General features: G+C 35.7%; 1 long non-coding RNA gene across 1 annotated transcript in view; it reads right to left on the bottom strand.

Moving 5' to 3' along the window:
* The window catches only part of LOC123535327 (uncharacterized), a 50,619-nt gene that overhangs the window by 10,194 nt on the left and 16,663 nt on the right, over window positions 1-23,762 (bottom strand). Inside the window, exons 3-6 of the long non-coding RNA XR_008366567.1 lie at window positions 19,693-20,028; window positions 14,355-14,496; window positions 3,424-3,533; window positions 1,583-1,723 (exon numbers count right to left, since the gene is read on the bottom strand). This is a non-coding gene — a long non-coding RNA (uncharacterized LOC123535327). The remainder of the gene's footprint in view (window positions 1-1,582; window positions 1,724-3,423; window positions 3,534-14,354; window positions 14,497-19,692; window positions 20,029-23,762) is intronic.

Below are 23,762 nucleotides of genomic sequence, written 5' to 3'. Positions count from 1 at the left end.
AATAATATAATTTTTAACTCAATGCCCAGAAATTGTCAGTTTTTAGCACTTTATGCAGTGATCTATATTTATCTGCATTGATGATGGGTATTCTACCATGAAAGAGGAGTCAGTTTATTTATCTCTCTGCCTTGTCTGTCATTAGCTTCAAGAATAACAAGTAACTAGAACATAATATACAAAAAAATATCGAATGGCAGTTTTGATCAATACAGTCATAGATGAAATTTACAGTACTTTCCATTGCGACCATTCTGTAGAATATTAGAGAAAGATTGTTAATGATGACCTTAATTGAAATAAATGGTAGGTGATGACCGAGTGGCTAAGTGTGTGACGCTTCCCTTAAGGCCTACTGGATAGAGCCCAGTAGCACCAGTACTTCCTGTCTGAAGGTTATGGACTGGTGAACACCGCATACTTAAACACCGCTTGCTTACTTAATGCAGATGTGAGAAACTAGACAAATCTTCCAATTTAGACACCCTTATTTCTCCAATACTTTAACTTGAAATCTTTCCATTGAGAAAGCAGCAAACATGCAAAGTGCAGTGCAAGGGAGGGAGGTGTACTGTGCAAGGGAGGAAAGTATGCCACCTTCTCAACTGAATGTTCCTTGTCAGAGATCAGAGAAATAGAGAATAGCAAATAAGTTTTTAAAGCATTTATGAAAGAAAAGTAAAAGTTAAGTTTGTACACTTAGCAATGCAAGCTTGGATTCAGTACTTGGTGACTTTTAAAAGACCTTTTATGGAGTTACCAAGATGGGATACTCCATAATATTCTCAAGACCTAACAGGATCATGTTTGTACATTTAAAATAGTGCCAGTCACAACATACAGCACATTAATTTGGACTTTAGAACATCCTATTTTGTATTTATTTAGTTTATAAATACTGCTAATCAATGCAGTAACTCTGGATGCATATTGTTTACAGATTTAAGGGACATATCTCTAAAGTAACCTATCTAAACTGGCTTATTCATTGATCTTGACCTAGACTTTGCAGAAATAAGTAACACCCATATCAAAGAAAATATAGTGTTAGATGTAAAGTACACACACAATTTTCTTAACATTCAGACTAATTCAAGGACAGTAACTCTGAAAATAATGATAAGATAAACCTTGCATTTCATAGGGAGTTCTATCCTGTACTGCCATAGCCGAGATAAATAAACCAATCCTTTTACTGCCTCCTATTCACATTCTGTACAATGATACCCGACAGTGACAAAAGTCCTTCAAAGTCACATATAAAACAATCACTAAAATTTCTATGTGAGAATAAGGCAGAACTTCAACAAAATTTTACAGCTATACCTTTGCTTAAGATTCACCTGCCAGTTGACCCAAAAATCCTAAAGGCTGCTGCACATTCTACACCATTAAGTGTAATAACAAAGTCACAGGATACCTAGTGATTAACTAGCTGCAAGTAAAGAATGGCCATGACAAAGGCACTGTTTCTAACTTAAGCTCAGAAAAAAACGTGTCAAACTGTCACAGAAAATCTATATTACAAACATAAAAATTCAAGTCAAACTGATGATATTCTAAAAAAAAAAAACAACCTTACCTGTCCAGATGCACAGCTTCAGCCATGATACACCTTGTCGCTCTGTGAAAAAACATACATGCTGGCTTTGCACTATACAGCACTTGCAACACAGAAATCATGGTGGACATTGTAGAATTTTCTTTTGTGTCCTCAGAGTACCTAAAACATACATCAAATAAGAAGAATTATCTGATGTCAGATACAAGAAAAGAATTAAATACTCTTGTTTGTGCGCTTTTTTCCCAACAAACCTAATCATAACAAGGCAGTCTGAAAGACAGCTAAATCCCCCGCCACTGCTATGGATAGTGAAAGGGTAAAACCTTTGATTTTAGCTGTGACCTTTACCTTGAACTAACATGGCTGACTCATGAATTCTGCACAACGTCTTGATGAGGTGATCATTTGACCAAAGTTTCATGAAAATCCTTCAAGGGGTTTAGGAGATACAGAGCTGAAACCTTTGACCTTCAGTTGTGACCTTGACCTTGAGTTGACATGGCTGACTCATGAGTTCTTGATGAGGTGATCATTTGACCCAAGTTTGATGAAAATCCTTCAAGGGGTTAAGGAGATACAGAGTGGGCACTAAATGGAAGGCTCAAACCTTAGACCCTTAGTTGTGACCTTGAGCTGGCATGGTTGGCTCATAATTTCTGCACATCGTTCTGATGAGGTAATCATTTGACCCAAGTTTTATAAAATTCCTTCAAGGGGTTTAAGAGATATAGAGCGGACACAAAATGGAAGGCTCAAACCTTTGACCTTGAGCCGGCATGGCTGACTCATGGGTTCTGCACATCGTCTTGATGAGGTGATCATTTGACCCAAGTTTTATAAAATTCCTTCAAGGGGTTTAGGAGATATAGAGCGGACACAAAATGGCAGGCTCAAACCTTTGACCTTGAGTTGTGACCTTGACCTTGAACCGACAAGGCCGACTCATGGGTTCTGCACATCGTCTTGATGAGGTGATCATTTGACCCAAGTTTCATGAAAATCCTTAAGGGGTTTAGGAGATATGGACCGGACACGATTTTGTTACAGACGGACGTAAAGACGGACGGAAGGACAGACGCAGACCATTCCTATAATCCCTCCGCCACGGCGGGGGATTAAAAAGAAAACAGAAAATAGCAAGGATAACAAATACTTTGGAATAAACATTTCATCTTAAATTTTCAAAGAATAAACACACAGACATCACAGAAATCAAAAAAGAATATACATTTCTTCCAGAATTTCTAAGTCCAAAAGGGGGCATAATTTGCTCAAAATACATGTCAGAGTTATGGAACTTGACCCAGTGAGGTTAGTAATTGACCTAGAAAAAGAAAAAATAAGTTTCAAAGCTATATGCCTTTAAATGATAGCTGTATGAACTTGCTTGCAAAAACTTAACCAAGGTGTGACGCCGACACCAACGCCGATGCCAGGGTGAGTAGAATAGCTGCTAGACTATTCTTCGCATAGTCGAGCTAAAAATGTCCTGATTGGCTGATTATTAAGTGCCTTTAATGATTTAATTAAACTGACGCTCAAAACAGTGTAGGGGAAACACAGTGGATATTTGGATAGAAATTTTCTTGCCTATTCCATATCAAAAGTCTAGCACAGAGGCAATCCAAAGCACAATACAACAGTGAATCTGCTAGAGTGAAGATATGAAACACAAGATAAGTTTATTTTGTTTCCATATACCCAATTTAGCTTGCAGCCTGAGCTTTTTTGCCAAGAGCAATTTCTTACTTGTCCATATAACAGTTATACAATAAAATATAGTGAAAGCCATGTGTTTGTAAGTTGGACAATTGATTTAGCCAACCATGTTTATATAAGTTCTATAACACAATACTCACTTAATTAGAGGTACATCTATACATCTGCTTGATGATTCACAGAAGATGTCCTCAGCACTACGCCAGGTGCTTTCATGCTTACAGCCATTGGAATACAACCATTCTCATGCCTGAAATTATTAATAAAAAGAAAAGGAAAAGCTGCCAAAAGAATGAAAGAAACATGGCCAAAATTCAATATTTTAATCTCTAATCTCGCTGATATCAAGTGATCAAGAGATACTGTTAATTTTTACACTACTGGAAAATATCCTGCAGATACTGGTAGGAACTGGTTATTTAATAATGTTACAAAACTTTAAATAACTTTTATTGCAGGATACTGGCTTACTTGAAAGAAAATTCTTTAAGTTATTGTACAGATGCTATCAACTGTCACAATATAGACTAATTTACTGGACCTAACTGTTAAGACATTGGTCCATACTAGCTAATGTTTCAATTTGACCTGGGTGTCTTTATAAAATATGATATAACAAAACTGTACACTTAGTCGGAACTTTTAATGAATATGTAAAATGAAATTATCTTTATAATTATGCAAGTGCATGTGAACTTGTTTTTTATGAGCAGCTACACCAAGGCCTTGCCATATCTAGTTTTATCACATATTTAATCTAAAATACTACTAGAATTATTACATTTCTTAAATTAGATTGAAAGAAAAAAAATTGAAATAAAGTGTTAACAGTATAGGGTAAAAATTTAGTGGGCTTACAAAACATTGCCTATTCTGGTAATGAAAATATATTTTGGAAAGTTCTTGAAAAAAAGAGAAATCTTGCCCACTGTACAATACAAACAAGTTAAACAGATATAAACAATTTTAGGCAGGTTAAGACCTAGTAGAGACAAATCTTGAAAATCCTTGATTCCACCTCTCTCAACACAGGAACAACAGTCGTCTAGCAAACCGCTGGCCCAGAAATGCAGACTTGTCACTCCTACACGACCCCATTTTGCAGATATATTGTCACCAGAATCCTTCAATGGTACCGATAGCTGTCTTGATTGGCAGTCAAAAGGATCTGAGAATTTATCATAGACAGACCTTGAAATATGGATAAGAAAGAAAGCTGAAATGGAAGGTGAAAAAATGCCTGATGATTCCCTATTTCCGTCTCTCTAAACACTGGAGAAACCTCCATCTAAACACTGCTGGCCCAGAATTGTAGATAAGCTTCTCCAACACGACTCCCATCTTGCGGATATATAGTCACCAGGATCCTAAATGGTACGATAGCTGTGTGGATCAACAGTAAAGGGATCTGTCAGGCCTAGACATCCGTGAGTAAAAAAAAACAGAAAAAAAAAACTTGGCCACAGCCAGAAAACAGACCCAATGGAAACCTATCATATTAGTTTACTTTATTTACCTAAGTGCTAAATCTCAAAGACTACAACAAAATTTAATGCAGCAGAAATCATAATATTTGAAAGACATGTTAAAAAATCTCCAAGGTGTAGCAAACTCATAGCTATCTTAAATCTATTGGCACCATATAGCTATCATTTCAGCTTCCTACCTTTTAACCTTTTAACCTGAACAAGACTGCAAAAATGACTAATTTAGAAATTTAGAATTTAGAAAATACCAAAAATTAAGTTTCATCAGATACAAAATTGACCTTTAACACTTCGCTTATATTTCAAAAATTTATCATTTGAAAAATGAACTGTAAACTTGATACTGGCCACAATCATGTAATTCATTTCAAAACTATTTTATATCTCAATACCATTAACTTACTTAGTAATAAAACTGATTTAAATTCAACCAGGCTGAACTTATTTGAGTAACAAAACTTTCACTTCATTACAGAAAAAATTTTGTCTACTGTACAACCATTCTATACTATATTAGATACCAGTTTTCTGCCACTGGTTTACTTGAATAATACTTTAAGTTAATCCTATTTTACCTTTGAGTGTCATTCCGTTGAAGAAAAACAAATTGCAAACTTACTCAAGTTTTGTGCATGTTCCACTGTAACCAGAAAATTCTTTATAAGAAATTAAATCCACTTAAAAATACCTTGCCACTTTGAGATACAAAAATTAAATCAGCTTTTGCCTTGCCACAGTGTTTTACAAACTAAATACACTCAAAGTTCTTGCCACTTTACAAAACAAAAATCACTAATGTACCATGCCACTGTCTTTAACAAAATAACATAACCCTGCCACTGCTTTACAAAATCAACAGTTTTACAGTCTGCTTATTGTGTTCTGAAATGAAACTTACTTAAATCATTTTGAATTCAAAATTCACTCGCACAATTTTACAAAATAATTCATTCGTGTTTACAATATAATTCATTTCATATTCTTTCACTGCATTAATTATACATACAAGGTAATTCATTAACAGTCATTCATTCAGTGCACAAAATATTAAAACAACATCCTAGTAACTATTTTCATTTAACATTCACTTCATACACAGCTGAGCAATTATAATAATTTGGTACTCTAGTGTCATCAGGCTGCCAAGTGTGACAGCGGCTATGAAAAAGTACAGTCCACAGTCCAGTCCAGTCCAGAAGATGACCTCCTCACAGAAGTATCTCCTCAGCAGTCAGAATGATTAGCAACACAATCACACTGCTCAAACACACATAAAAAATAAAAATATCTGTAGGAAGACCACAACCAAACATATTTGTACTTAACCTTGAACTCTAAAAAATATCTTCGTTACTGCTCAAGTATGAAGACTGGGTCTTTGAAACAGAAATCTGGAAACTTAATTGCCAAAAGAGATAAAGAAACCTGCAGAGCAGAGTGTCTGGAGGCACGATCTCTTTGAAGAATTTTGAAGTGAACAAAAGCTTATTTAATAAATGCATTCTACTGTAATTAGAAGTTTTTATACAATACACATTGTGAAAATGATTGCAGGCCCAAAGCTTTGGACCTTTTAATTAGGTTTGTTATTTAGGCATCAGGTTGCTGGACTACCTTGTACTACAGAAACACCTCAATCTTTTCTGGTACAATAGAATCCTCACTTGGCAAGAATATTTTTCCAAAATAAAGTTATTATGCAAATCACCATACAGAACTGCAGTCGAATACCGTTACCTCGATATTCAAGGGACTGTAAAAATTGCATCGACGTATCCGAAGTTCGACGTAACGATATCAACGTTATCTGGGACTACTTTGTATACTTTTGTCGGACGTCTATATTGTCATTATATCCAATGCTTTTTTTCTGAGGGTTTGAAATGGGAAAGAAATAATATAAAACGTAAATACGATTTTAATCTTATTGACAAATAAAGCATTTTAATTTATTACATACATACAACTTTTTAATTTTTCAAAATATACATTTAAACATTAGCATTTTTATTCCTTCCCTAAACAAGTCGGAATGCAGCGGTACTGTTCCTGGTTGAGTAGTAATTTTGACTTTGCTTCGATAACGAAAATTTGCCAGTTAACAGATTGTTACTTAATGCTAAATGGCAGATTTTTACACCGTCAAACAGAAAATATTCCATCCAAATTAGTTGTTATATTGGAAAACAGCTTTCCTGCTTTTATAAGACTAATTATTGGGAGTTAAATAACTTCCTGGCATTTAAATTGGATTAAAGATTAAATAACAAACAAAACAAACACACAGACTAACTTGATTATGATTAATACATCGCCTGACAACAATAGGTTGATTTTCACACCTTACAAATAACATGGATATTTTTTGACAAGCTGTGATATCGACGAAACCAGGTGTAAAAACGGTACAGGTAAGTTCACGGGACTGAAAAATCTCATCGAGCTAAACAAAATATCGAGCTAAACATATCGAGGTAATGATAAATAATTACATTAAGATAAACAGGGAAAAATCGGGACCGACTCAAACACATCGTGCTAACCGGAGTATCGAGCTAACCGATATCGAGGTAACGATATTCAACTGTATATGTACTTAACACTGAATTGCTAATGAAACTGCTTTTAATTTACTTTATTTTTGTGCTTGTCCAACTAGTCAGTAATTCAGTGTATTTACTAACTGACTCTAATCAAAAGAAAAAATTACTTTGTTAAGTAATGTAATTGTTTGAATTTTTATTCACTCTTCAAGCTTATAGAAAACCAAAACTCCTTGCTAACTGACCTTTGGTACACATGGAAAGTTCATCAAATTACAAGTTTTTTTAATTGTAGTTGAGCAAAATATTTTTCTCCCATCTACCACTGTTTATCTATCCTCATGGCAACAGTAATGGAAGGCTGGCTTGGTGGAATTCCTCTTCAATAGCTGTATGGGACAGATAGCTTGCTGGAATCCTTCCCAAATAGCTGTACGGGACAAGCGGCTTGGTGGAATCCTTCCCAAATAGCTGTACGGGACAAGCGGCTTGGTGGAATTCCTCCCCCGGAAGCTGTTTGACAGCTATCTTGGAAAAAAAATAGAGGACATTATGTGGTTTGGTGGAATTCCACCCCAATAGCTTGTAGGGACAGCTGGCTTAATTGGTAGAATTCCTTCCCAACAGCTGCTTGGGACAACTGGCTTGGAGAACTCCTTCCCAACTGCTGGTTGGGACAACTGGCTTGGAGAACTCCTTCCCAATAGCTGCTTGGGACAACTGGCTTGGAGAACTCCTTCCCAACTGCTGGTTGGGACAGTGGTTTGGCAGAGTTTCTACCCAGAGCTGTTTGACAGCTATCTTGGAAAAAAAATATAGGACATTATGTGGTTTGGTGGAATTCCACCCCAATAGCTTGTAGGGCAGCTGGCTTGGTAGAATTCCTTCCCAACAGCTGCTTGGGACAACTGGCATGGAGAACTCCTTCCCAACTGCTGCTTGGGACAACTGGCTTGGAGAACTCCTTTCCAACTGCTGGTTGGGACAACTGGCTTGGAGAACTCCTTCCCAACTGCTGCTTGGGACAACTGGCTTGGAGAACTCCTTCCCCATAGCTGCTTGGGACAACTGGCTTGGAGAACTCCTTCCCAACTGCTGGTTGGGACAGTGGTTTGGCAGAGTTTCTACCCAATAGCTGAGTTAGAGAGAGAGTAGGGCAGCTGGCTTGGTAGAATTGCTCCTTTTCAAGCTGTTTTGACAGCTTATTTGGATTAAAGTATAGGAAATTATAGGACTGTATAGGACAGTTGTATGGAAGTTTGCTGCTTGTGAATCCTGCGAGAGAGAGATGGTGTGAATTCACATGGCAGCACTTTGGCACGACGATTGGTCCAGTTGAATGGGGCAGTTCAGAGAAGTTGGGAAGCACCTGTTGTATATCACCCTGCAGCAAGGACAGTTGCCTGGGGATATGAGCCTTGGTTGATATCTGCGCGACTGACATGCTGGGGAGAGGGACAGCTAGCTTGTTGATTCCACTGAGCAGAGCGTCGGAGAGGCAGTACTGGTGATTCATCGAGAACGACGTGCTGGGATATGGACAGTGTTGTTGATATCCTCCACTGGAGAGAACTGGCAGTGTCCTGGAGCAGTTATGGACATGCTAGCTTGGTTGAATATCCATCCTGGCAGCAGAACTGGACAGTTGCCTGGGAGAAGTATGGGACAGCTAGCTTGGTTGAATATCCATCCTGGCAGCAGAACTGGACAGTTGCCTGGGAGAAGTATGGGACAGCTAGCTTGGTTGAATATCCATCCTAGCAGCAGAATCGACAGTTGCCTTTGGGCAAATAGCATAAATAGAAAAAAAGTAGGTAGACAAGAGGCTTTGACATTCATTCTGAAACAGATTTCCATACCTCATCTTAACAATTTAAATCAATGAGTCAGTTAGTATACCTAATTCAAACAGAATGTTCAGATTTCCTTGAATGTAGAATTATTTTAACAAAAACTAATTATACAATGTCATGTACTTTAATAATCATATATAAAAACTTTAAACTCTGAAACTGTTGACCTTTTAGTATTTTCAAAAAATATATCAGAAGTAAATCTAACCAGCAACCCAATGCCTTACATATCTGTATAATTAAATACTGTTGAAGAACTCTGTGGACAGTAGCAGTTTAAAGGTTATGCTCCTTTTAATTAATTTTTTTTTGAACAAGTCTCCAATCTTTTAACTGAATGTATAGGTAAAGCCATTTGAATATGGGTATAATTTTCAGAATAAAACACTGTGCTCTTTATCTTGCAATGCAGATATTTATATTATACAGCTTCAGAAAGAAGTGAATGGCTGATGATCTTCCTACATTCTATCATATCATCCCTATTCACTGAAATTTAGTTAGAAAATATATGACGGTGGCCAAAACTTGCCCTTAAATGTGGCGATATGGCAGTTTTCATACAAAACCAGTAGCCAGAATTGAATCTTTGCCTTATTCTACCATATCCCTAACAGCTACTAGGATTTAATCAAGAAATTATCAGATATGCAAATAGATTAGTTTGAATTTTAACCAGTAGCCATTTTTCTTTGGCTTTTATCACCAGTACCAGAGTCCTAGCAATGAAATTCAGTGTTCTCCATGAAATTCTGTGATGTGTAGTTATCTTGATTTTGGATGAATTCCACTGCTATAAATACAGCTAATGAAAACTATAGACTTATAGTAACCTAACTTTTGAATTATTGCTTAATACACTTTCAAAGGCATTTTTTAATTCCAAAAAAACACACTATGATCAGTGTGCTATGACTTAAAGGAATGTTCAGGTAGAACACTGAAATCATATACAAAAAAAAAAATAATAGGAAAAAAAAAAGAAAAACATTTCCTACAAATGCAAAAAAAAAAAAAATCACATGACCAGCAACCCTCAGATATTGATTTGTGGATTTTCACTAAACCAAGTAAATAGCCTGGCTACAATTGATGCATATATTTTATGATATGGTAGTACCTATTACCTTGTTATTTTGAGGGCTGACTTAAACACTATCATACAGTACTCTTTCACACTAACAGTGGCAGAAAAACACCTTATTCTACCTTATCATCCCTATCCACAGGAATATAGTCCAAAAATACAACCCTTAAGATGCAGTGATATGGTAGTTTCTAGAAACCTGTAGCCAGTATGTCTGCCTTATCCCACCATATCCCTAACAAATTATTTCTAAATGAAGTAAGATATAGCTTTTTAATCTTGACTATAGGCAGTTATAATACCTGGCCTCTGCTTGATTTTGCTTAAACCGGCCTGGCTTTCTATAAGAGTTGACAAAGTAAATGATAAGGTAGTATCTTAAACCGTATTTAATTTTGGGGCATAAAGCATATTGGCAGACACCTTTCCTAAACCACTACTAATTATTGCATTAAACATAGAACAAAATCAATGTCTGCACTCTATATGCTTTATTCAAGCTTATCTGACAAAATGTTTTGCTTTTAGCAATCGTGGAGTTATGATACAATTACTATAGTCAACACTGTTACAATGACTTACACAAGTGACCTTCCCTAACTCAGTGGCTGGTACCTTCTTTCTAACAGTGGCTGACACTTTAAAAATGTGACTTTACTTGCTTATTACAGTGGCTTAAAATATGTTTTTTCTTTAAATGTGGTTAATGATGAACTAATGTACTACTATTGTATAATAACCTTTAGTTTTCAACACACTCGGTGATTTTTTTCCATGAAAAATTTGTATGTTTTGAAATAGCACCAATATATCAGCATGAAACTCAACCTATATCAACCTATATTATACTATAATGGCTGTTCAGTAGCCAAACTTTTCTGTAATAATAATTAAGTTAATACTTATAGAATGTAGCCAGTACCTACTGACAAGTTTGTAACAAATGGTAAGAATTATTTCTATAACTTAATTGATAATATTCCTACATCTCTGTCCTAATTAGTATCTCTGCCTTAACCAGTCATAAAGAAACATATAACAATAAAGCATAGTATGTACCTCTGTCTTAATCATTCATGAATTATAAAATGAATTTCGAGCTCGTCAGCATCTTTGTTCTCTAAGTGTGACCTTGACCTTAGAACTAGGGACCTTGTTCTTGTACATGACACTCTGTCTCAAAATGGTGAACACTGTGACCTTGACCTTTGAGATAGGAACATGGGGTTTGTGCATGACACTCCTTTTCATTGAGGTAAACATTCATGCCAAATATAAACATGATTGGTCCATGCATGTCAAAGTTAAAATCAGATGGACGCACAACAGCACGCACACCGGCCTGCCAAAGTGACAACTATATCAAGCTCACCGCAAGCTCCCTAACAATAATTAATCACCATGAAAACCTGAGCCATCAATTCTGACCAAAATATGAAAAAGCTAAACTTTTCTATTTTGGGCAATAATATAATTTTTAACTCCATGCCCAGAAATTGTCAGTTTTTCTCACTTGATGCAGTGATCTATATTTACCTGCATTGATGGTGGGTATTTTACAATGAAAGAGGAGTAAGTTTATTTATCTCTCTGCCTTATCTGTCATTAGCTTCAAGAATAACAAGTAACCAGAACATAATATACAAAAAAATATCGAATGGCAGTTTTGATCAATACATAGATGAAATTTACAGTACTTTCCATTGTGACTGTTCTGTAGAATATTACAGAAAGATTGTTAATGATGACCTTAATTGAAATAAATGGTAGGTGATGACCGAGTGGCTAAGTGTGTGACGCTTCCCTTAGGGCCTACTGGAACCAGTACTTCCTGTCTGAAGGTTATAGACTGATGAACACCGCATACTTAAACACCGCTTGCTTACTTAATGCAGATGTGAGAAACTAGACAAATCTTCCAATTTAGACGCCCTTATTTCTCCAATACTTTAACTTGAAATATTTCCATTGAGAAAGCAGCAAACATGCAAAGTGCAGTGCAAGGGAGGGAGGTGTACTGTGCAAGGGAGGAAAGTATGCCACCTTCTCAACTGAATGTTCCTTGTCAAAGATCAGAGAAATAGAGGATTGCAAATAAGTTTTTAAAGCATTTATGAAAGAAAAGTATGAGTTAAGTTTGTAGACATACCAATGCAAGCTTGGTTCAGTACTTGGTGATGTATAAAAGACCTTTTCTGGAGTTACCAAGATGGGATACTCCATGACATTCTCAAGACTAACTGAATCATATTTGTACATTTAAAATAGTGCCTGTTACAACATATAGCACATTTATTTGGACTTAAGAACATCCTACTTTGTATTTATTTAGTTTATAAATACTGCTAATCAATGCATTAACTCTGGATGCATATTGTTTACAAAGTTAAGGGACATATCTCTAAAGTAACCTATCTAAACTGGCTTATTCATTGATCTTGACCTAGACTTTGCAGAAATAAGTAACACCCATATCAAAGAAAATATAGTGTTAGATGTAAAGTACACACACAATTTTCTTTACATTCAGACTAATTCAAGGACAGTAACTCTGAAAATAATGATAACAGAAACCTCGCATTTCATAGGGAGTTCTAAAGTGTACTGCCATAGCCGAGATAAATAAACCAATCCTTTTACTGACTCCTATTTACATTCAGTACAATGATACCTGACAGTGACAAAAGTCCTTCAAAGTCACATTTAAAACATTCACTAAAATTTCTATGTGAGAAAAAGGCAGAACTTCATCAAAACTTTACAGCTATACCTTAAGATTCAGCTGCCAGTTGACCCAAAAATCCTGAAGGCTGCTACATATTCTACACCATTAAATGTAACAAGAGGGCCAAGATGGTCCTAGGTCGTTCACCTGAGAAACACACCATAACAGTGTAAACATGTTTGACCTAGTGATTTCATGGAAATAAATATTCTGACCAATTATTATTAAAATTGGAGCAAAAATCTTAGAGTATAAACAAGTATTTTCTTTGATTTGACCTAGTGACCTAGTTTTTGACCCTAGATAACCCATATTCCAACTTGACCAAGGTATCATTCTTACCAAATTTCATGAAGATCAATAGAAAAATACAGCCTCTATCGCATACACAAGGTTTTTCCTTTGATTTGACCTAATGACCTAGTTTTTGATCAAAGACTACCCATATTCAAACTTGACCTAAATTTCATCGAGGCAACCAATCTGACCAAATTTTATGAAACTCCAGTGTAAAATGCAGCCCCTATTGCATACACAAGGTTTTCCTTGATTTGACCTAGTTTTTGAACCCGGATGACCCATATTCAAACTTGACCTAGACTTCATCAATGCTATCATTCTGACAAAATTTCATGAAGATCAGTTGAAAAATACAGCCTCTATCTCATACACAAGGTTTTTCTTTGATTTGACCTAGTGACCTATTTTTTGACCCTAGATGACCCATATTCCAAATCTATCTAGATTTCATCAAGGCAATCATTCTGACTTAATTTCATGACGATCAATTGACAAATACAGCCTCTATCGCATACACAAGGTTTTTCTTTGATTTGACCTAGTGACCTACTTTTTGATCTCAGATGAACCCATTTTCAAACCCGGCCTAGATTTCATCAAGGTTATCATTCTGACTTAATTTCATGAAGATCAATTGAAAAATACAGTCTCTATCGCATACACAAGGTTTTCCTTTGATTTGACCTAGTGACCTACTTTTTGACCCCAGATGACCCATATTCAAACCTGACCTAAATTTCTTCAAGGCATTTGTTCTGACCAAAATTCATAAAGATTAATTAAAAAATACACCCTCTATCACATACACAAGGTTTTTCTTTGATTTGACATAGTGACCTAGTTTTTGACCCACATAACCCATTTTCAAAGTCGACCTAGATTTCATTAATGAATTAATAACAAAGTAAGAGGATACCTAGTGATAAACTAGCTGGAAGTAAAGAATGACTATGACAAAGGCACAGTGTCTAACTTTAGCTCAGAAAAAAAGTACCAAATTGTCACAGAAAATCTGTATTTTAAACATAAATATTCAAGCCAAACTGATGATATTCTCAAAAAAAAAACAACCTTACCTGTCCGGATGCACAGCTTCAGCCATGATACACCTCGTCGATTTGTGAAAAAAACATACATGCTGGCTTTACACTATACAGCACTTGCAACACAGAAATCATGGTGGACATTGTAGAATTTTCTTTCGTGTCCTCGGAGTTCCTAAACGATACATCAAATAAGAAGAATTATCCTATGTCAGATACAAGAAAAGAATTTAATAATTTTTTCCCTGACAAACCTTATTATAAAAAGAAAACAGAAAATAGCAAGGATAACAAATACTTTGGAATAAACATTTTACATTTCAAAGCATAAACACACAGACATCACTACACAACAAGCTAATACCACCCTGGCATACATACATAGAAATACTTAGAATTGTCCACCTACAGTGAAAGAACTTTGGTGCACATCCTTAATCAGACCAATAATGGAATAACTGCCTCTGTACGGGATCCATACATCTGAATGAGCAAGTGCAAAGTAGAGCAGCATCACATATTACAGGGGATTTCAGATGTACCGGCAGTATGACAGCAATGCTTGAACATATTTCCTGGTCAAGCTGAAAAGAACGCCACAACAAGGCAGTCTGAACAAGAGCTGTCAGTGGACAGCGCGCTTGACTATTCTCAGTGCTTGGTAGTATAATATAAGAAAAACTTTAACATTACAATAAGCATATTCTACGTCGAAAAGGGGCCATAATTCAGTCAAAATGCTTGATAGAGTTGCCTCCTCCTTTTTACAGACTGGGGTCATGATGGTAAACAAGTATGCAAAATATGAAAGCAATATCTCAATAGACTTTGAAAATATTTGGGGTGGTACGCAAACTAACATTTATTCTAAGTCGAAAAGGGGCCATAATTCAGTCAAAATGCTCGATAGAGTTTCCCCCCTTCTTTTTACAGACTGGGGTAATGATGGTAAACAAGTATGCAAAATATGAAAGCAATATCTCAATGGACTTTGAAAATATTTGGGTTGGTACGCAAACTTTAACATTTGTGTGACGCTCACGCTAACGCTCACGCCGGGGCGAGTAGGATAGCTCCCCTATTCTTCGAATAGTCGAGCTAAAAACAGCTATATCCCTCATCACTGTTATGGTTAGTGAAAGGGATGTGACCTTAACCTTAACCTGACGGGTGAATTTTAAATTCTGCACATTTTCTTGATAAGGAGAAGATTACAGTCTAGTCTTTATTAAAATCCTTCAAGGGGTTTAGGAGATACAGAGCAGACATAAAATGGAAGGCTCATACCTTTGACCTGGAGTTTTGACCTTGACCTTGAGCCAACATGGCTTACTCATAAGTTCTTCACATCGTCTTGACGCGGTATCATTTGACCAGTTTCATGATTATCCTTCACAAGGTTTAAGAGATACAAACTGGACATGAAATGGAAGGCTCAAACATTTGACCTCGAGTTGTGACCTTGACCTTGAGCCGACATGGCTGACTTATGGGTTCTGCACATTGTCTTGATGAGGTGAACATTTGATCCGCGTTTCATGATTATCCTTAAAGGGGTTTAGGAGATACGGAGCTGACACGAAATGTTACAAACAGTTGTGACCTTGGCCTTGAAGCAAAACGTGTCCTCTGCACGTTGTCTCAGCGTGGTGAACATTTGTGTCAAGTTTCTTTGAAATCCTTCAAGGGGCTCATGAGTTACAGAGCGGACTTGAAATTGCTAACAGATCGAAGGTCAAAATTATAATGTAACATCTCAATAAAGGGAGGTAAATTGTCATAAATTCAGCCAATATGTATCTTCACTGATTGTCAATCTAATGGCATAAATGGAATTTCAGTTAAGTATCTTCCTTAGTTTTGCTGATATTTTAATTTGAAATAAAGGGAGGTAATTTGACATAAAATCAGTCCATAGTTATCTACCCAGATTGTCTGAGTCCACCTAATGACAATACTGAAATTTCAAATGAGTCCTATACCTACTTACTGATATAAATCCATTTCGATTAAAATCAGGGGAGGTAATCAGATATAAAATAACTCTGAATCATATAATTAGTTCTGACAGATTCATCATGGAATCCAAGATTTATTGTTGTTGAAAATATTTTGCAATAAAGTCTTTATATGGCTGCAAAAGCCAAAATAGCAAATTTTGGCCCCTTTAAAGGGCCATAACTCTAGAACCCATGACAGGATCTGGCCAGTTTCGTAAGGAACTGAGGTATTATGCCAATACAAGTTGTGTGCAAGTCTGATTAAAGTTGATTGCAAATGTTGTCTCTATCATGTTCACAATCCAAAAATGACAAATTCTGGCCCTTTGAGGGGCTATAACTCTGGAACCCATGGGATCTGGCCAGATATTATGCCAATACAAGTCATGTGCAAGTTTGATAAAAGTTTATTTCAAAATGTTGTATCTATAATGTTCATAAGCCAAAAATAGCAACTTTTGGCCTTTAAGGAGCCATAACTCTGGAATCCAAGAAGGAATCTAGCCAATTTTCGAAAGGAACCAAGATATTATGCAAATACAAGTTGTGTGCAAGTTTTATTAAAGTTGATTGCAAAATGTGGTCTCTATCATGTTCACAAGACAAAAATGGCAAATTTTGACCTTTTAAGGGGCCATAACTCTAGAACCCACGATGGGATCTGGCCAGTTTTTGAAAGCAACCAAGATATTATGCTCATACAAGTTGTGTGCAAGTTTGATAAGAATCAAATATAAAATGTGGTCTCTATCATGTTCACAAGGAAATTGTGAACAGACTGACGACAGACGGATGATGGATGAAGGGCGATCACAAAAGCTCACCCTGTCACTATGTGACAGGTGAACAAACAAGAGCTGTCTGTTGACAGCGCGTTCGACTATTCGAAGCATTGATAGAAGTGTAGGGTCAAAATATTACCCAAGATTTTCAGACAAAAGAAAAGGAACAGATAAGACAAACAATGTACCTGCACTTGTGAATTTGCACTATAATGCAAGGTGTGACCATGTTGGTAAGCAAGTGTTCAAAGTGTCAAAGCCATATGACAAACAGGTTAGGCATAATATAGATTGCTATGAAAAACTTCACTGATTTCCAAGTCCAAAAAGGGCCATAATTTAGCCAAAATAGTTGACAGAGTTATGTACTCTTGCCTACAGATGGGAATCATGGTGATAAACAAGTGTTAAAAGTTTCAAAGTCACATGTCAAATAGTTTTGACAAAACATGGACTTGTACGAAAACTGAACCAATTTCCAAGTCAAAAAAGGGTCATAATTCAGCCAAAATAGTTGACAGAGTTATGTACTCTTGCCTACAGATATAAATCATGATGATGAACAATTGTTCAAACATTCAAAGCCACATGTAAAATAGTTTTGATTAAACATGGACTAAATGTATACAAATTGTACCAATTTCCAAGTCCAAAAAGGGCCATAATTCGGTCAAAATAGTTGACAGAGTTATGTACTCTTGCCTACGGATAGAGACTGTTATAATAAACAAGTGAAAAAAGTTTCAAAGACATGTGTCAAACGCTTTACACAAAATGTGAACTGGTATGAAAAACTTAATCAAGATTTCTAAGTTTAAAGGGGCCATAATTCAGCCAAAATCCTTGATAGAGTTATGTACTCTTGCCTACAACTGGACATGGTGATGGTAAACAAGTGTTGAAAGTTTCAAAGCTTTATCTCAAAAAGTGGACTGGTACGAAGAACTTAACCAAGGTGTGATGCCGACACCAACGCCGTGTTGAGTAGGATACCTCTACTTATTCTTCGAATGACATTCTGTCTTATGAAGTTGTACAACTGAGCCAACTTACATCAAAATCCCTTCATGCATGAAGAAGAAATGCTCAGGACAAAGTCATTCTTGTATGTGACCTTTGGCCTCCAAGTGTGACCTTGACCTTAGACCTAGGGACCTGGTTCTGCACATGACACATTGTCTATACATCACTATTATTTGTGTCAAATTATTTTGAAATCGGACCAAGCATGTCAGTTATGGACTGGACACGAAGACCACATTATCAGTATATATGTAGTGAAAATTGACTGAATGTGGCCTTGAGCTTTTAGCTAGTGAAATAGTTTTTGTGCATGACACATTGTCTATCCATGCTTATCCTTTGTGTGAAATTACTCAGAAATCAGACCATGCATGCCAAAGTTATGGCCCGGACACAAACACCACCCTTTCCTAAACACACACACAAACACACACACAGAAAGGGGTAACACTATATGCTCCATCCCTCCATTTTATAGCGGGGGCATAAAAACTTAACAGGTCCTTTTATCAACAACTGCTCAGGCAGACAAAATATGACCTACAATAAATTTTGTTGAAACTCTTTGTATTGGATACACAATATACAACATGCACTCTCATGGCTTACACTGACAATTATTTTATAGGTTGTGCTACCAAGTTTTGTAGTGCATCAAAATAAAGTAAAACAAGTGAATGCAGTATTGCCATGCAATACAAAGTCCTCTAGTGGAAGGCACCTAATTTTCTCTACTGCAGTATAACATAATGAACTGATATCAATATCTGTCCATGATGTATAAACAATATACAATATGTTATAACAAAACACTTGGATTAAAATTTGCATATATAAAACCTACAGTTGTTTGCATATGGATTTTTTTGGGCAAATTATTAAGAAAGTTAACATAGACAGGAAACAAGAGCTGTCACAGGAGACAGTGCGCTTGACTATTTCAATGCTGGAAAGTGAAACCGGGCACACCTGAGGAAGCTGGAGCTGTCACTGGAGTGTTTAATGACTCCAATGGTGGGAGAAGATATTGCAAAATAGCTTGAGTCTGTCAAAAATATTAAGTTATAAGAGATATAAAGATAACGTTTATTAAAACACTAAATAAGTATAATTCTAAGCATCATGCGGGAATAATTAATAAAATATTGGTGCAAGAATTATACACTTTGTGCCATATGATGTGGGTGATGAGGCTGAACAATTATTTTAAGTTTGAAACAAATCCATTCAGTACCATAACAGATAAGAGTGAAAGTACATTAAAACTTTAACTTGAAAATCTAAGTGAAAAGGGGGAATAAATCATGAAATATTTATGGCCCTTATGTCAGATGATGTGGGTGATGATGAGGAGTAGCTATTTTTAGTTTGAATCAAATTCATCAAGTAATTAAAATGATTAGAAGAAAAAAGAGACAGTGTAAAAAAAACTTTAACCAGGGTGGGGATGCAAAAGACGCAGACACCAGGTTGAGTAGGATAGTTCTCCTTACACTTGGTATAGTCAAGCTAAGAATAAGATAAAGACAACTCATTTACAGATCTGCCCAAACTATATGAACTTACTTGAAGAATGAAAATGTCATGGTTTTCACTGAGGTATGTTCTGTTTGCCATTCTGACAGCTACAAGATCATTGCCATGGTGATGTTAGGAAAATGAACTCCAGAAAGTGGAAGGCAAGCTTTAGGTTATTTAATGCCGTGGTGCACATTTTTTTCTCTGATGTATGTTGCTCCATGTCTACAGTGCTGTTAAGTAGAATCACAACTGGCTATTGTTGTAAGATGTATCAACTGCACATTTTGAGGGACAAACATCTGTGGTGCAGTGTTTCAGGTTCTTGGCAGAATGAGTGTCAGTAAATTCTAGGAACATCTTGTACTCTTCCTTCCATTAGAACTGTTAAAATAAAAACAGTCACAACTTTTTATAAATCTGGCCATAAAATACGCATGACCAGTATTTGGACCATCTTAAAAATTCAACAACAGCTGTTTTGGACATGGTCATTCATGGGGAAAACCAAAATTTTAATTTTTAACTAAAAGGTTGCCAACTCAGGGGAGTATTCTAGCTGAAACAGACATAAAGCATCTGAAGAACTATTATGTTCAATATGTGTTTAAACACACTGCAGTTCCTCAACTCAGTTCCTCAAAACAATTGTAAAGTCTAAATAAATTATTTTCAAAAATTTCAAGTAAATTTTACAGAAAAACTTCAAGAAGTGAACAAAGTGGAGTTATTGTTCACATAGACTGCACTTAACTAGGAATCATGTATCTATGTCCCCGACTCAATGTTCTCTTTCATTCCATGAAGTTATAACTAAATCCATTTAATAAAGGGCCATAATGACTTTGATTATGATGCGGCTGCCACGGTTTTGTTATGAATATAATATAATACATTAATCACTAGTTACATTTCGGTTTTCAACAATGGTTTTCTGTTATATTTGCAAAAGGTTTGAATATTTGATTTAATACGAAAACATTATTACTGAATCCATTCTTTTTATTACTTCCCTTTATAGTTCTTGCTGTTAGTCATGTGCAAAATTGAACAGTATGCTTTTCTAATTATGTAAATATGCATATTCTCTATTGGACAGTTACTTTGTCTGTTTAAAAATAGCCTTTTGGCCAAATTATTAGTTTTGAATCACAGGGAAGTTTGAAAACAAGAGGGCCATGATGGCCCTATATCGCTCACCTGTTATCATTGCACTTGAGGACAAGAAGGTCCTCAGAAAAAATATTTAAGTCCAAAGGACAGGAACAACAAAGGAAAGAAATTTAACCAAAAAGAAAAACAAAATTCTTACAGATATGTCAAAATACACCTAAAAATTGGAGGTACCATCAATGTTGTATCACAGAAAAGTGGTCTCGGTATTTCCCTACAGCCAATAATAAATAGTTACTCAAAATAGGTTATTTATAGTAACGTAAAAGGGAAGTAATTCAAAAGAAAATTATTGTAAGTTAACAAAAGAAGAATCTGCCAAATAAATCTGTTGACATAAATGAAATTACAGATCAGTATCTTCATTAGTTATGGAGATATACCCATTTTAATTTGAAATAAAGGGAGGTAATTTGACATAAATCAGTCCATAGTTATCTACCCTGATTGGCTTGGTCCAACTAATGACAATAATGAAATTTTAAACAAGTCCTGTAAGTACTTACTGATATAAATCCATTTTGACTACAATCAGGGGAGGTAATCATATATAAAATAACTCTGCAAACTACGATTGGATCTGATTTGTCATGGAATCCAAGATTTATTGTTGTTGAAGATATTTTGGAAGTTTGTATCAAATAAAACCATAAATGAAGTCTCTATATGGCTGCAAAAGCCAAAATAGCCAATTTTGGACATTTAAGGGGCCATAACTCTGGAACCCATGATGGAATCTGGCCAGTTTAAGAAAGGAACCAAGATCTTGTGGTGATACAAGTTGTGTGCAAGTTTGGTTAAAATCAAATCATAAATGAAGTTGCTATTGTGCAGACAAGGTCAAAATAGCTAATTTTGGCCCTTTCAGGGGCCATAACTCTGGAACCCATTAGGGGATCTGGCCGGTTCAATAAAGGAACTGAGATCTTATGGCAACACAAGTTTTGTGCAAGTTTGATTAAATTCAAATCATAAATGAAGCTGCTATTGTGCAGACAAGGGCAAAATAGCTAATTCTGGTCCTTTCAGGGGCTATAACTCTGGAACTCATAATGGAATCTGGCCAGTTCAAGAAAGGAACCAAGATCTTATGGTGATACAAGTTATGTGCCAGTTTGGTAAAAATCAAATCATAAATAAAGCTGCTATTGTGCAGACAAGGTCAAAATAGCTAATTTTGGCCCTTTCAGGGGCCATAACTCTGGAACCCATAATGGGATCTGGCCAGTTCAAGAAAGGAACCGAGATCTTATGGTGATACAAGTTGTGTGCAAGTTTGGTTAAAATAAAATCATAAATGAAACCACTATCGTGTAGACAAGAAATTGTTGACGGACAGACGCATGCAGGCACGGACACACGACGGACGAAGGGTGATCACAAAAGCTCACCTTGTCACTATGTGACAGGTGAGCTAATAAAGAAAAATAATAAAGAAAAGGAGCAAAGCAGGGTGTGAATGAAACTTTATAACACGTACCTACATCCTAGCATATTGCGAAGTTGGATACTAAATACAGCGTACATGCTTTGCTTTTTTTTTTTTTAATTTCTGAAAGGTGAGAATTTCTTATAATAGCATCTCTGTCTTCAACATAATTTATCACCAGAAATAGAAGGAATGCTTTCTATTTACCTAACTGTTCCAGTTACTGAAATTCGGAAACATTCAGATTTATTCTGTTCTTTTTTATTGTAGTTTAGATACAAGTTTCTGATATTTAAAGCTGCTTTCCACACTCTAATTAAATTTCGTTATAGAAAATAATAATCCTACTTGTACGTGGTCAAATAATTCTGGCTTCAATAGTGAAACACTGATACTTGTTAAATTTGGCGTACTTTCAAAGATTTTAATCGTAAACTACTAACTGTCATCGACGACACTTAGCAGTTATAAGATAACCACTTTTTGGCCAACAGTAACAGAAACAGCAGTAACACTGTTTGCAAACACTAATGTTTATTGGTGGACGGAGCTTAAAAATGTGCGGCACAGGTTCTCTTTCAGTGAATAAATAATCTTTAATACAATTCATCATACATCATTTTACAGATATTTACTGTCTTTCAAATTCATTATGGCCCAGGTTTTATCTCTGGTATGATTTAGGTGGTAATTGTTGGCTCTTCATAATGTTCACCAACTGGTGTTTCTCCCTTGAAAGCTACATACAAAACTGATTAATACACCCTATTCATTTTCAAAGTATGCCATTGCTCTACAAGCATTTAAATGAAATTAAAAGTAGGTTTAAATTCATGTAAAATAAATTGTGCCACATTCCCTGACAGTTTGTCTTTAAGCTGTTGAATATACCCCCAACTAATATTTACATTGCATCCAAGGCCGTATATTAGAATATTCACCGTTAAGTATCGAATTTCTTTACCCAGCAGCCTTACTGTACACTAGGGCAGCCATTTTGTTACTGTTTGGCAGCTAAGTGTGCGCTCTTTTGATTATCATAGTCTACTTTCAATTTCACATTCTAAAAATAGGTTCCGGTACTCCGATGAAAATAAGCGATTACAAAGTAACAAAATGGAATTTAGATAAAATAATTGCCATTTGCATAGTCTGAAACCATAAAGAAAATATAGACAAATGGTAAGATTGCTTGCGATTCTATGGAAAGCAGCTTTATCTGCGTATCCAAGAATAAATAAATATAATAACCTTAGTAAGTAAGTAATTAATTAAATAAGTAAAGACTTTTTTTAATGAGGCTATACACATTTGGTTTCCCAATCTTCCATGTGGGCCTCAGAATATATACAATATAAGGGTGAAGACACATTCAACAATACAATGATACACAAGATTTACATAAATATTCTTCAGTAAGATACAAAAACACAAACCAAAAAAAACAATTACATTATCATACAGAAAAACATTTGAATACTGAGGAGAACTGCCACAAATTTCCCAAGTGTCTCAC

The sequence above is a fragment of the Mercenaria mercenaria genome, chromosome 12 (genome assembly GCF_021730395.1).
Source record: "Mercenaria mercenaria strain notata chromosome 12, MADL_Memer_1, whole genome shotgun sequence".
In the NCBI taxonomy this organism is placed as follows: domain Eukaryota; kingdom Metazoa; phylum Mollusca; class Bivalvia; order Venerida; family Veneridae; genus Mercenaria; species Mercenaria mercenaria.
This window is presented reverse-complemented; position numbering and strand designations above follow the sequence as displayed.